General features: G+C 43.1%; 1 protein-coding gene across 10 annotated transcripts in view; it reads right to left on the bottom strand.

The window, feature by feature from the left end:
* The window catches only part of lingo2 (leucine rich repeat and Ig domain containing 2), a 166,946-nt gene that overhangs the window by 100,774 nt on the left and 53,276 nt on the right, over positions 1 to 12,896 (bottom strand). For 9 of the 10 annotated variants that reach the window (XR_008952063.1, XM_057043213.1, XM_057043212.1 and 6 more), the window contains one exon: positions 9,340 to 9,413. The exons of the other annotated variant lie outside the window; for it this stretch is intronic. The gene's annotated coding sequence lies outside the window, so the exon portion shown is untranslated. The remainder of the gene's footprint in view (positions 1 to 9,339; positions 9,414 to 12,896) is intronic. 10 annotated transcript variants of the gene reach the window in all.

Genomic DNA, 12,896 nt, shown 5'->3' on the forward strand with positions numbered 1-12,896 from the left:
AAAATGCTATAGTTTCGCCACACTACTGTTAGCATCGACCTAGTATCTGCAGTCCAATTATCACCCTCTGTTTGATGACATTGGGGTCGTGCTAAGGTCCTTGAATGTCACCAACATTAAATCCGACCAGGCTGAAGAAATCGACAAAGACCTTCTTTCTTTGTGGGCTGTGATGATGCTGGTTTCTGAACAATGAGATTGTGATTTCTAAAATAAAGCTGGAAATCAGAAAATACTGCATTGCCTCTATATAAAGAGGTACTGTTGGGTCATTTCAAATCTGCCAATATAAACAGATAAGTCATAGATGAAGAATTATTAGTTAAAGAATTAATAAAAGACCGTGTTTAATAATATATTTTATAATAACACATAGCTGGTGATACAAATAGAAGATTTTATTTGGATCCAGTCGATTTCTTTGTTGTGTTCTTGCCACCAAAGACTGGCCTATTATTTCAAAGGCAATTGCTTTTTATCAATTCCTGTATTGTTCACTAGACTTGCTCTTTTTGTGGTTCCTTTCTCTTCAAAAAAGAACTTTTTGTTTTCTTTGAGCATCACACTCAAAATACCAAAGAAGCAATGTTTGGCGTCCACATTTGGGCAAAAGAAAAAGGCTCAGGTGTGGCTCTGAGGAGCTGTTAACAGGATTTATATCATCTACTGATGGAAATGAACTGTATGATAACACCCCGGAGAATGTTAAATAACATGGACTAAAATTATATCACTTTAAATTCCAGCTTGATAAAAAAGGAAACGGCCGTTATTAGCGAAGAAGAAGCTGGAGGGCCGTGCATCATGAAGAACAAAGATGTTGTTTTACAAATGTCATTCCTGCCTCCTTCATGTCTCATTCTTAATTTACATCTAATTCTGATTCTTGTTTCAAACATGTTGTTTAGGTAAAAGAGATGTTCTCTGTCATATTACACATGAAGAAACCAGACATCTGTGCCCCCTCCCCCACCCGCGAACCCTGCTGATGAGCTGATGAGGACGACACTCAGCATCAGCACAGGACATGTGAATACAGTTTAGCCGCACTCAGCATCTCCCTTTTGGGCCATTTTCCATTGACAATGAATTGGATGCATATTGGTGAGCAGCCATAAACATCGGCAGCAGCGTCGGGCCGTCTGTTTCCAGCCCAGCTCATTAGTCACCAGAGTATTTGAAGGATCGCCTCACACTGCACGTACATTAAACCTCTTGGGCATCTGTCAAGAAAGAAAATAAATATGTGCATGGTTGTGTTTTGGGAAGGGACTAAGGGATTTCTTATTAATGCAGAAAAACCTTTAACCTTTTTGTCGTCACTGGTGTATTTTGACAAAAGGTTGTAATTATTAGCGGTGAGAAACTGCAATCTGGTGAGCTTGACCTTTCCTGGAGTGACTGTGTGTCTGCATGTTTTCAGGCTGCTGAATGAAACATGGGAGTTGAGTCTATCTGGATGAGGAGCCTCATTTATTTCCTGATGTGTCAGTGCTTTGCTCTTCAGGCTCTCAGCTGCCATTTCAGCAGAGGTGCTCTACAGCAAGACTCAATTGATTGAGACAACGAAGGACTCTAAGCCCTTTTGAATCTATCATCCTGGCTGGAGGAGGAAAATAATTGGTGCAGGAAACCACTGAAAGTCTTAGACGGTACATTAAGTGAAGTCGCGCGCTGCAATTCTAGTCAAAATGTCATCATCCGGAGTGCGGGGAATAGTCTTTAAACAAAGTTAGACTGGCAACCCACAAATGGTAAAAGCCATTTGAGAGAGACCACAGATGGAGCAGTTCAAACTGGATTTAACGTTCTGAGCCTCGGAGAGAACTCGCGACTCTTCAACCAGATCGCAGAACCACGCGTCTGCAGCTCGGAGATACACGATCTCACATAAACACATGCAATTTAGCATGATTTCAGAAGAAGGTGGACGCCAAGGAAGACTGTGGCCATCAGCTGGCCGTGGAGGGAGCGATACGTAGCCAATACGTAGCGTCCGACTGCTGCTCCCCGACCTGCTCGCTCTCATTGGCTACCTTGGCTCAGAGGCTACCGCCAAGTGTGACAAGTCTCTACCTTAAATATATTAAATATACTGAGCACTGACACGTTTAATAATTTCACTCTTACTCACATATGTCCCCGGTTCCTCCGCCCTAAACATTAATGTTTGATAAGTATTTACTGATACAGTATATTAACACTGTAACACACATTGAAAAACTGCACTTTTATTCATAAATCTATCATTTAAAAAAACAATCCTCACTTGAGGACAAGGTCCGAGCTAATCAAATACAGTGTGACGAGTTTGTATCACGGTGTTGTGTTTAGCCTCGCTAAGAATATAAATTTTACAAAAATCATCTCAAAGGTGCTGTGAAGGCGATGGACAGAACCTATAATCTATGTCCTTTGATTTGGCTGCCCGGCCTAATGATGATGTAGGTGTTATGTTCGACGACAGTGCTGATGGCCACCGAGCCGCGAGCGGAGCGTAATGGACTGAAAGGCTTGCTTTGGGATAAAAGTAAATGATGGCCTTTGCGATCAATAGGAGCATGAGTGAAAGCCTGTGCGTCTAGTTTTCCTAATAACACAGAGTAGCCGCTGCTATCCCTATAATAAGTACAATGCCTGATTGAGTCGTTCAAGGATATGTACATTCAAAAAAGCCCAGTGCTAACGACAAAAAGCAGTGAATGTGGATGGTCCGGAGCGGCTTTGTGATTGTGTGAAAGGCAACAAAACTGAAGGTGGGAAGATGTCAGCCATCATTTACTGCTGTCACATTCAGAAGCTTTTTAGCTTTAGCACAGGGTTTCTGGTCGTCTCCTCATCACCTTCACCTTTATTTCAACATCTAGAAGAGAGCGAAAATAAAACCCTTATTTCGGTGCTAAGACCCTCCTGGGCCACTAGCTTCCCAGTGCATTCTGATTGAACGTGGCGTTCAGTGACCCAATCAGGATGGTTAAGGCCTCCAATGCTCTTGCTTCTTTCTTCAGCAATCAATAAATTCACCCGGTGACCATTAAAGGATGGAAACGCTGGGTCTAGAACCTCAAATGTGCCGGGCCCGTGTCGATCTCATTATCGGAATCAACCTCACACGCTTCCTGTTCCGAGAAGATGGAATCACGCGATGAGCCGATAAGTAAGGTCCAAGCCTTCCTGTTGCTCTTCACGGCCCGCGGTGCAGCCGAATGAACGAGACTGAAATGGTTATTGACCGCATCGGGGCTGCAGCGGTGAAATTTCCCAGATTCTAACGACGACTTATTGAAGATGTAAAAAAATCAGACACGTGCACCCTCCAGTGTACATGCTGCAAAGACTATTGATATTGCTATGGAGTAGAGGACCTATTGGGACCAGTACTTTAATACTCATTCAGAAAGAAGGCTGCTTAGTTGTTTAATCTTGTTACTTGTCTTGACGAGGGGCTGATGTACCATCAGGAAATGGGGATTCATTCTAAGATGAACCGGTAGCATCAGCGAACTGAACAGTGTTTGGGGTCTGGGGAAGGGCATTAAGAGAGCAGGATTTTAATGGAGTGGGAGATTCAGTTACATCGATTCAAGGAGCTGCATTCTTCAGTGTTCCTGCACCTCCAGATGCATTTATAATGCATAAACTTTCTAGGTGGCTCCAGCAAGTGTGTTTTCAAAATTATACAAATCCCGCAGCGCCTTTCAAAATGATAAATGCATTAAACTCTGAGTGCGGCAAACACACCTTGAGTGGGATTACGTGTCTAAAATGCAACAAGATGAATTGATTTGCCCGTCCATTCCATGTAAGAAGAGGTGTAAACGTCTACGCGGTTCGGAGGCGGGACTCTGCGGTGTTCAATCATCATGGTATTGTGATGTTTTGGGGTTTTTTAAATTTGATTTGCTTGAGGAAATTGAATTTTAAAAATGTCTGGGGAGAAACAAACCCAGTCACCTTAAAACAAGTCGGTCGTTTCAAAACTTATTGTGGGATGGTGACGCTTTCCGTTGCGAAAGTGGAGGTAGAGGTCTTCACAAGCGGAGATGTACAACAGAAGGCCAACTAACGATGCCGCCACTGTCACCGTGTAGCTTCAAAGATGCGGGCTTGGTCTGAAATGTTTCAGGTGAGGCCACACAGGAGCAGATAAAAGGCTTCTGGCCTCGCCACGACAACGGCCACTATCTTAGTTCCCTCTGCGAAAAACTGCAAAAAGCAACAAGGTATTTTTTTGGCTTCCAGTTTCTGATGCGGCTCCAGGAAGATTTTCCACAGGGACTGGCCTAATGTAATTCAGAATAACATGGACACTCAAATTGCTGGGAGGCCATTACTGCTGACTCCATCACCAAATGAGGCCCCAAATGTGTCATTTTAATTAGCTGGTGGCTGCATGATACGCTCATTAATGTGTATTTTACATCCCTCTGCCACCTTTCAAACATTCCATGTAGGTAAAAATCAACAAATTCTCTGGGTGTTGAGGGGTAAGTTCATTAGCTCAACCTTAAATGACAGACAAAATGCCGCCCAGAGCTGATTTTTAGACCTCCACAAATGTCAGGTTGGGCACGTGGAAAACACATAAATTATCACCCATTTTTTCTCCATCACAGCTGCAGCACGGATGAATCATCCCAAAATATTTTATAGTGAATTTTTGCATCTCAAAAACAGATAAAAAGGTAACGAGGCAGAATAAATAGCTAAAAAGCCACAGAATAGTCACTGTTATTCACTGTACAGCGAGAATATATTTCAAGGGGCTTCAGTTCAGCCATACTTTATATGTGATTAATTTCTCATTTTATTTAAAAAAATGTGATAGAAAAGGGGGGTAAATTCTGCAGATAATTGCTGATGTTAATCATAGTCCGATTTTTTTAAAAAGAGGAGTTTTTATCATTCTTTTAAGCGCGGAACGCCGGTGGTCAGAGCCCCCTTAACCACAAGAAGCTTTGGTAATTACTGCAGCAGCTGCCTACACTCCGCAACACTCCTCCAGCTTCTATAGCTGAGCACTTCTTAAGTCTCTTCTGTAATCACTCCTGCTCCTTATCCTGCTGGCAAGACCATTATGTTTCCTTAAGATTGGGCTTCTGTCTGACTGCCGCTGATGAATTTAGGTGGTTTTAATTGAATTTAGTAGGAGTTGCAGACCAGGTCAAACTGTTACTCCATCTTTTTTTTTCTAGTTAACTTAAAGTATTCATGTAAAATTACTACTAAGAATAAGTCGGTCAAAAAGATTTAATTACATGGATGGAAAATGACAGCATATGTATTATCTCAGATCCAACTTGTGATGAAGTAACAGTCAACTTAATGATTGTCCGTTTTGACTGTCTTCACCAATTCAGCAGGCAGGTTCAGTGCTGCAGGAGAGCTTTATGACATCGTGTTCAGGGGATTTTAGGAGATCGATCTTTCTTCATGGGCGACGTGCGCAAATCGCTGCCCCCTGCTGGTGTGGAATGTCATCGGCTGGTGGTCGGGGTCGGGCGTTTAGATCTGAATTTGACTCTGGAGACTCTAGAATCACCTTTGGTTGGGATTTGTTTGGGCCTAACAAAACACACACACACACACACACACAGACACATTTTTATCAGTGTGAGCTGTTTGACTTTGCGCTGGCATATCCAAAGCATTAGATTTATCTGCTGGGGGCTTCTCTTGAAGCAGGGTGGTTCAATATACAGTAGCACACACCACAAGCCGCAAAGACACTTTTGACTCACTAAAGACGGCAGGTTCTGTTAATAAATATAATGGGGTGGGTGGGGGAAGTGATTTAGGAGAGGTCCACAGCATTTAAGGCAGGACCACACAGTTTCTTTCAGGTTGTAGTGAGTCTCCAGTCCATTTCATCCAGGCGCTCTCTATCCATTTCACTTCACAGCGTGGCCATCTTGCAGATAACATTATTGATTCTTCTATTGTTCCCATTTTTTACCTCTTCTCTGTGGTGAACCCACACCCATCCGCCGCTCTTCCTTTTTTACTACCAAACTATGAAAATTCAAAAAGTGCTGATGGGGGAAAAAAAAAAGTGGTCTGTCTCGCACGGTGCCGCCCACTTCTACAACTTTTACAAAGTGCAACCTAAAACTGTCGAGGTGTGCCACTCAACTGTGTCCCAAGATTCTCAGTAGTAATCTATATGGGATCCACTCCCTTCAGGCATCAGGGAAGCTCATTTAACTACATCAATACTGGGGGAAATGAGACACAGAGCGATGGCTTCAGAGACGGAGAAGTTAGACGGTTGACTGAGATGCCCTTACATCTTACTTAAGGAGTCTCTGCTCGATAGTGTAGAGTTCATTGAGTGAACTGTTTCCACTCTTGTTAAAACATCAAACCGCACAGGATGTCGAGCCAAAGGCAGCAGAGGGGGCAGACGTGCGAGTCGGATGAACCAAACTTGCTAAATGGAACGACTTAGAGTTGCCGTGATCCATGCATACATGTAGTGAATGGATACGTTTCTTTTTTATATATTTGTAGTAATTATTGGATAAATATAAGAATTTTTTAGTGACAGAACAGGTATATGTTGAATGTTGGGGGCTGAAAGGCTGGACGTCACAGCCGTCGTGTGGCTCAAGGACACAATGGAAAGGAAATCTAATGAATGGAAAGGCTACATAGTGGCGAGATAAGATAGGATCTTGTTAATTAGAGTAAGCTTTTTGTTGTATAGACAAGGCAATTTCACGAATACACTGAATCTGCAATCCTATAGAAAAGACTCCACACGGTGGGTCGATTATTGTGGAGCCTGTTGGAGTTTTCTCACTCGAAATTAGTTCAGCGATGGCACTCTGCATATGCGTGAGGATGCAATATATCAGTGTTCCCACCATACGGTTGCACCTTCCAACAGCCTTGAACAGCTCAAACTCGAATACAGCTCCAACACAATCCTTCTTCTTTGTAGTAACGCCCAACATACAAATTCCTGTCTTCTTCCGGGAACACTGAACAGTGTCAGTCAAATGTCAGACGCTCCTTGTCCTCGCTGTCAAAGCCCCTTTATTGGACTGTCACCGAGGAAAAAAAGCACACTTGTAGTGAGATCAGAAGAAAAAAATTATATGTTGTTAGAACGATGTAGGAAGCAGGACTGAAGCAGCCAGAATGAAAAGCATCACATTAGTGACAACAATGACTTGCTAACTATCAATTTTTACTTTTAACAAAAAAATCGATGCGGTGTGAGTTGCTCTGTCTCCCTGATGAACCGATATATTTGGATTTTCTCTGATAAGTGATACAGCAATGACAGAAATTCTGCTCATTGGCCTCTCAGTGGCTCACTGTAAACATTGCAACAATACTGCATTTTCTGCTGCGTTGATGACGCTCACCGCCACCACGTCCTCATCATCATCACATGGGCTCTGCTGTTTCTACTCTACTTTGGGGTGATGCATTAATCTCCTTCCATAAATTATCCTCTAACACAACAGGAAGGAGATGGCATTGGAGGATGAGGCATTGAAAGGGGGTACTGTGTAAGCATCCGTGTGACCCTGGCAGATCAATAATAACCTGCCTTGCGCCCTTTACAGGGAAACGTTTTGTCCAAGCGTCATTTCCTGCGACCTATGAGCTGTACTGTCTTCACACCTTTCCTCCATGTCATCCTGTGGTGCAGCTGTCAGTTCTCTTAAAGACTTTCTGACCTCGATCAGTCTGATCCGCAGCTACTACCAGACTCCTGGTGGTAGTACCCTCTAACGGAGAACACTCAGGATTAGATCAGGAAGCAAGATGCTGCGCATTTATAACATCTTTAAAAACTCTACCAGTTATATCTGATCTCATTACGGACATTTCAAATGAAGTGAAATCACAGGGTCTTGCAGGGCATCTTATTCCGGCGCTGCCTTCACTGTTGTGCAGACCTTTTCTTTCTGATGAATCAACTTGCAGCTGGCATTGCGCGTGCACCCTGGGCTTCATTAAAGCCACCTCAAAGAAAAATCAACCTTCCGGACTTCCGAGCGCACAGAACATCGAGGGCAACGGAATGTGGTAGGAAATGTCATCCACAGACTGGGACAGTCCTACATCGCCATGGCGTTTGTGTTAGAAAAGGTATCACATAGCTTTGAAAATCATCAGGAATCCATCAGCCTGTTTTATGGGAATTTGTGATCCGATCCGAAAGATCAACAAAGTGAATGTAAGGACGGTATTGACCTTAATCAAAAAGTGTCAGTTTGGCGCTGGTTTTACTGGCTTATTTTAATTAGCTTTTGATTTACTATTTCATTAAAGGAAAAGAGGCTGATGTTGGCTTTCAAAATGAGAACGCTCGGGTTAATTTACGTAACTTACAGTGTTTTCAGAGCCATTTAAGAAATGACTGTTCTCTCAGCATAACGAGGTTCAGTATCAACATGCTGAATCCATGTAAGAGGATTACCAATAAAAATGAAATCAAATAAATAACGCCTCTAGACTTCAAATGTCTGCTTTGATGTCAGGTTCATATATATTCAAGGTGTATTCCTTCAAAACTACAAGGCCATAACAAGCTCCTCACATCACACTTCTGTTTTGATTGTCGAGAACACAAAAGGTCCCTCTCAGGGGACATGTACGTTTTAATTAAACACTGCAGAGAACATATGCAAAGGTGGAAGGGACGGACTCGATGGATTCCTTTCTGAAGTTGTTCGCATGTGATCAGAGCAACCACAGAAACAATATCAAGAGCAACACTTTGCGTCTCCATTGCATTCAGTGGTTCAAAGAGCACATTTTCCACGTTCCTGGCGTTTATGAGGACCAACTGAGAAACAGCTGCCTCTATCTGTGTACATTTTCTTGTGTGGCCTTAAACAAATGGGGGAATTAAGTTAGAACATTCAGGCAGTATACAGTCTAGTGCGTTAAAGACGGCAGCCAGTTCCTCTGGATGTGAAAAGAACACTGTGTACAGATGGCCTACTTTATAAAGCCAACCCACCAATTCATTGCACCTGCAGGTGAGTTTGCATAATTATCATCTTCAAAAGGGAATATGAAACCATGTGTGGATGCCAGACAATCGTTTAACCACGTCACAGTTCCCACAGAAAGCAAATTACCTCTCATCCAAATAGGTATCGAAAAACAACAAAATATAAGTGATTTAAAAATAGGCTCTATTGACTCTGTTTTATGTTATGCAAAATGCTGTGGAGATAAATATCTGACAGTAAATGACCGGGGTAATAGCAAAAATATGGTGCAAAACATGTAACAAATCATACATAAAGCCCTGCTCTCCCTGCCTGAGGGGGAAATGTATTTATGCTAATAGAGACAGAAGGATTAACTTACCGCACAGGAAAGGGATGCAGGGAGCATGTCTGCTTCTGGCCAGGACAGCTGAGGCGGCTCTGCACACATTCACTCTGCAACACAGCAAAAGAGTTCTGTAAGGACACACTTGTGTCATTGCACGGAACAGACGCATCTGAAACATTTGGAATGTCAGGAAGCCTGTGTCATCCACTCTGTCACGGAGTAAGCACATTCCCTGGAAGAATAAAACGTACAGTGCATAGCCTGGACGTTATATAATGTGTTCCCAAAACATCCGTCCATCCATCTCTCCGTCTCTTTTTCCACGACGATATTGGAGCTTTAATTTACCGGCACATGGGCTGTTTCACGTTTAATGGCTTGTCCACATCCGTTTGCAGCTTCTGAAGTTTATATCCATTAAGGTTGACAAAACGATTCTGAGAGTCACAGGGAGGCCGTGTAGGTGCAGGTAGGCGTGTGCAGACAGGGGGAAATACCCAGCTCTGTTCCCAGTCAAACTAAGTGTACTTTGTCTTCGCACAACAGCATGAGTGAGTTGGTATGAGCACCAGCCACTTGCACATTTAATTTCAGCTTATTGATATCTGAAACTTTCTCTTGTAAAGATTAGCATGCTTGAAATTGCATCTTAGAGCGACACACACTTTATGCTTTACAATTAATGTCCACATATCTGACAAGTGCAGAGGGAAAAAAAAACAGTAATTCGTATTCAAACAAACCAAACCCTCCTACCTGTCATTTTTGCATCATTTTGCTAGGAGGATTTTGAAATAATGAGGTTTCTGGTGTGTTTACCCTGAAAAGATATGAGCCTGTGGGAACGCGGATGGAAAAGTCAAAGAGCCACATGAATTTTTAACAGATAATTATTGCATTTCTGCTTATTATGAGCTGTAACCTCTACAAAACATATTGTTCTCTGTATGTTTTTAATCACAGCCTTATGGGAACATATTAAAGCAAAATGTTTGCATCGTCTTCTTTTTTTAATGGATTTGCTTCGTAGTCATAGACAAACTGAATCCTCCTGAAACGGTGTTTGGGTGGTGAAGGGGGATGAGGAGAACACAGAGATGAGGTCGAATGAGATGCAAGTGGGATGAAATCTAGAGTGTGCCGAGGTCAGCAGAAGTCACCACAGTGGAATTAGACACATGCCTGCCCATATTACCCCCTCTTCCCTGCAGACGACCCACTAAAAAACCTGATTATCACCGCGCTTCTGCATCTATGTGGCCACTGACCCTCACGTTGTCTTCAGAGCGGGCGCTCATTCCTTTGTGTTGCAGTGCACATTCTTCTGTTTTACCTCAGTAACACAATAAAACGCAACACAAAGTGTTTCAGCCCAATCAGCAACAGCACATGTTCTCTTTTGTTTGTTTAAGTTTTAAATAGGGTGGTTGTTTTGCCCCCTGATGAACTAAACAGGAGCCTTAAAATATTCAGACAAGAGAAAGAAAAAATGATGAGGGAAATTTCAGCACCACACACGGACGACCTACAGTGACTTTGCGATCCTTTGAAATCCTTTCTCCAACTATCAAAGTGCTTCTTCCTGATTGTCTTATTGTGCCATTTTAAATACGGCGTTCAGCAAAAACACAGTGGCAGCCTTTTATCGGCTCTGCTCCTAACTGCTGATAAAGATATATTAAAACTATTATTAAAAACTAAAATCCAGGGCTTATAAATTTACATTTCCTCTCTCCTGATTGCAGCCATCATCATAATTTTTCAGAAGTTTCCTGAAGGCATCAGGCACTAAATAATTGATGGGCCTGAAAGCTGTTTGGCTTTGTGAGCAAGTGCCTGCAACTCCTGTGGGAAGCAAGAAGCACCAGCAGCTCTGGAAACCAGTGGAAGCCGGCAAGAGTGAGAATTAGCATTGTGTTCTGTCACCCTCGATATATGGTGCTGAGACAGTGCAATATGGTTTCATTAAGGCCAGAACCTCGCAGGCAGATACATCAAAGGTCTGGCTTGTCTGGGTTCCATTTTACAGAGACAATACAGAGATGAAGAAATAGCTGAAACTATTTTCATTCGAAACAATAATGACAAAGGTTGCATAGTCGCCACTGAAGTTTGGGAAGTGGGTAACAGCGGTGCAGAGAAATCCGGACGGCGATCAGATTTCTGGATGAACAGTCTTGTCAACGCCACCACCTTTGCCGTGGCGACATTTGCAGAGGCTTCATGGAGATGTGAAATCAGGATGTAGGTCGTTGCAGAAACGGCTTAAGCAACTTAAGATCGTGGTTCAGATTTGAAATGCCACAGCGGCGGGATGGTGTGTTGAGCACATCAGACAACAGAAAGGGCACATTCACGCAGACAGAGCAGCAAACATATCAGTGGAAGGCATTCAGAGGTGGTTCTTTTATCTTGGTTGATATTGTTATGACCAACCAGTCAGTTTATGCTGCCTGAAATGTTCAAGGAACACTCCAAATAGGTGATCACCCTTTGAAGTCTATCAAATATGCCAAAAAATTCAGCTTGCGTGGAAGTTCTACTACAATCAGCTGGTACCTGTGGTCATGTGACCTCAGTACCAGAGTATTGATGGCAGACAAAGGTCAGTCAGGCGGCTACAGCAGTAGCTTGGCTATAATTTGTTAGCAAGGCAACTGAAGTGGGTTCTCTTTATCCGTCCACTGAAGAACTCCAGTCGGCTTCCGTTAAGGATTTATTTCCCTTTTACTTGCTGCTTGACTTCCGGGTCAGGATTTAGAACATTTCCTTTCAGGTAGAGACAAGAGATCTATGAAACTTAGTCAGGTTGTTAGGTTGAACCTGTCTGAGAGGGGAGTGGTTATAATTTTGAGGCTAAATTGCTGCCATCCCTCAGGTTTCACTACTGTGCTCTTTAAAAAAAAACCGATATGGTTTGTATAACAAGCTGCAAAGATGCACTGCCAACAAAATCCTGTTTTTGCTCGGAACAGTATCTGCTCTGATGTTGGGTGTTGGGTACGGATTACTGAGACAGGCAGACACATCCTTGTTTGTGTGCGTGCCTTCACAATACTACAGTGGAAAAGCTAGTGAAAATGTGACCTGGTTCAGATATGTTATCCTGACTGGGTGTCCAGACCCTTCCTCAACGGCCCGATTCCAGTCGGGATTTCTCTCTTACCGGGCAGACCTGCTTCACCAGGCATCCAACATTGCGTTTTGTACTCGTCAGGACAGAAATCCCGGCTCGATCGGGGTCCCTGAGGACCGGGCCTAGACCCTCCTGGTGAACCCTTCAGGAACCGGCTCCCCAGTACACCTAAACTCTTCAGGTCAGTGTCGGTTTGTCTGTTCATCATACTAGTGCTTCCACTGCTGAGAGGGAATGATGCTAATAAGGTCACAGTCCCTTCTGTGTGGCCGGGCAGGGTTGATTATATCCCAGGACTGACTGTTCACAGACTCTACCAAGAAGCTGGAACAGACCCTTAAGATTCAAATCTAGGTCGCAATTTCCATTTCAGTCACCATCTGTAACAAAGAGACAGAGCAGGCTAAGATGATGAGCCCTGAGAAGAAACTCAGGATATTAGCCACAGAACAAA

Source organism: Takifugu flavidus, chromosome 9 (genome assembly GCF_003711565.1).
Source record: "Takifugu flavidus isolate HTHZ2018 chromosome 9, ASM371156v2, whole genome shotgun sequence".
Taxonomy (NCBI): Eukaryota; Metazoa; Chordata; class Actinopteri; order Tetraodontiformes; family Tetraodontidae; genus Takifugu; species Takifugu flavidus.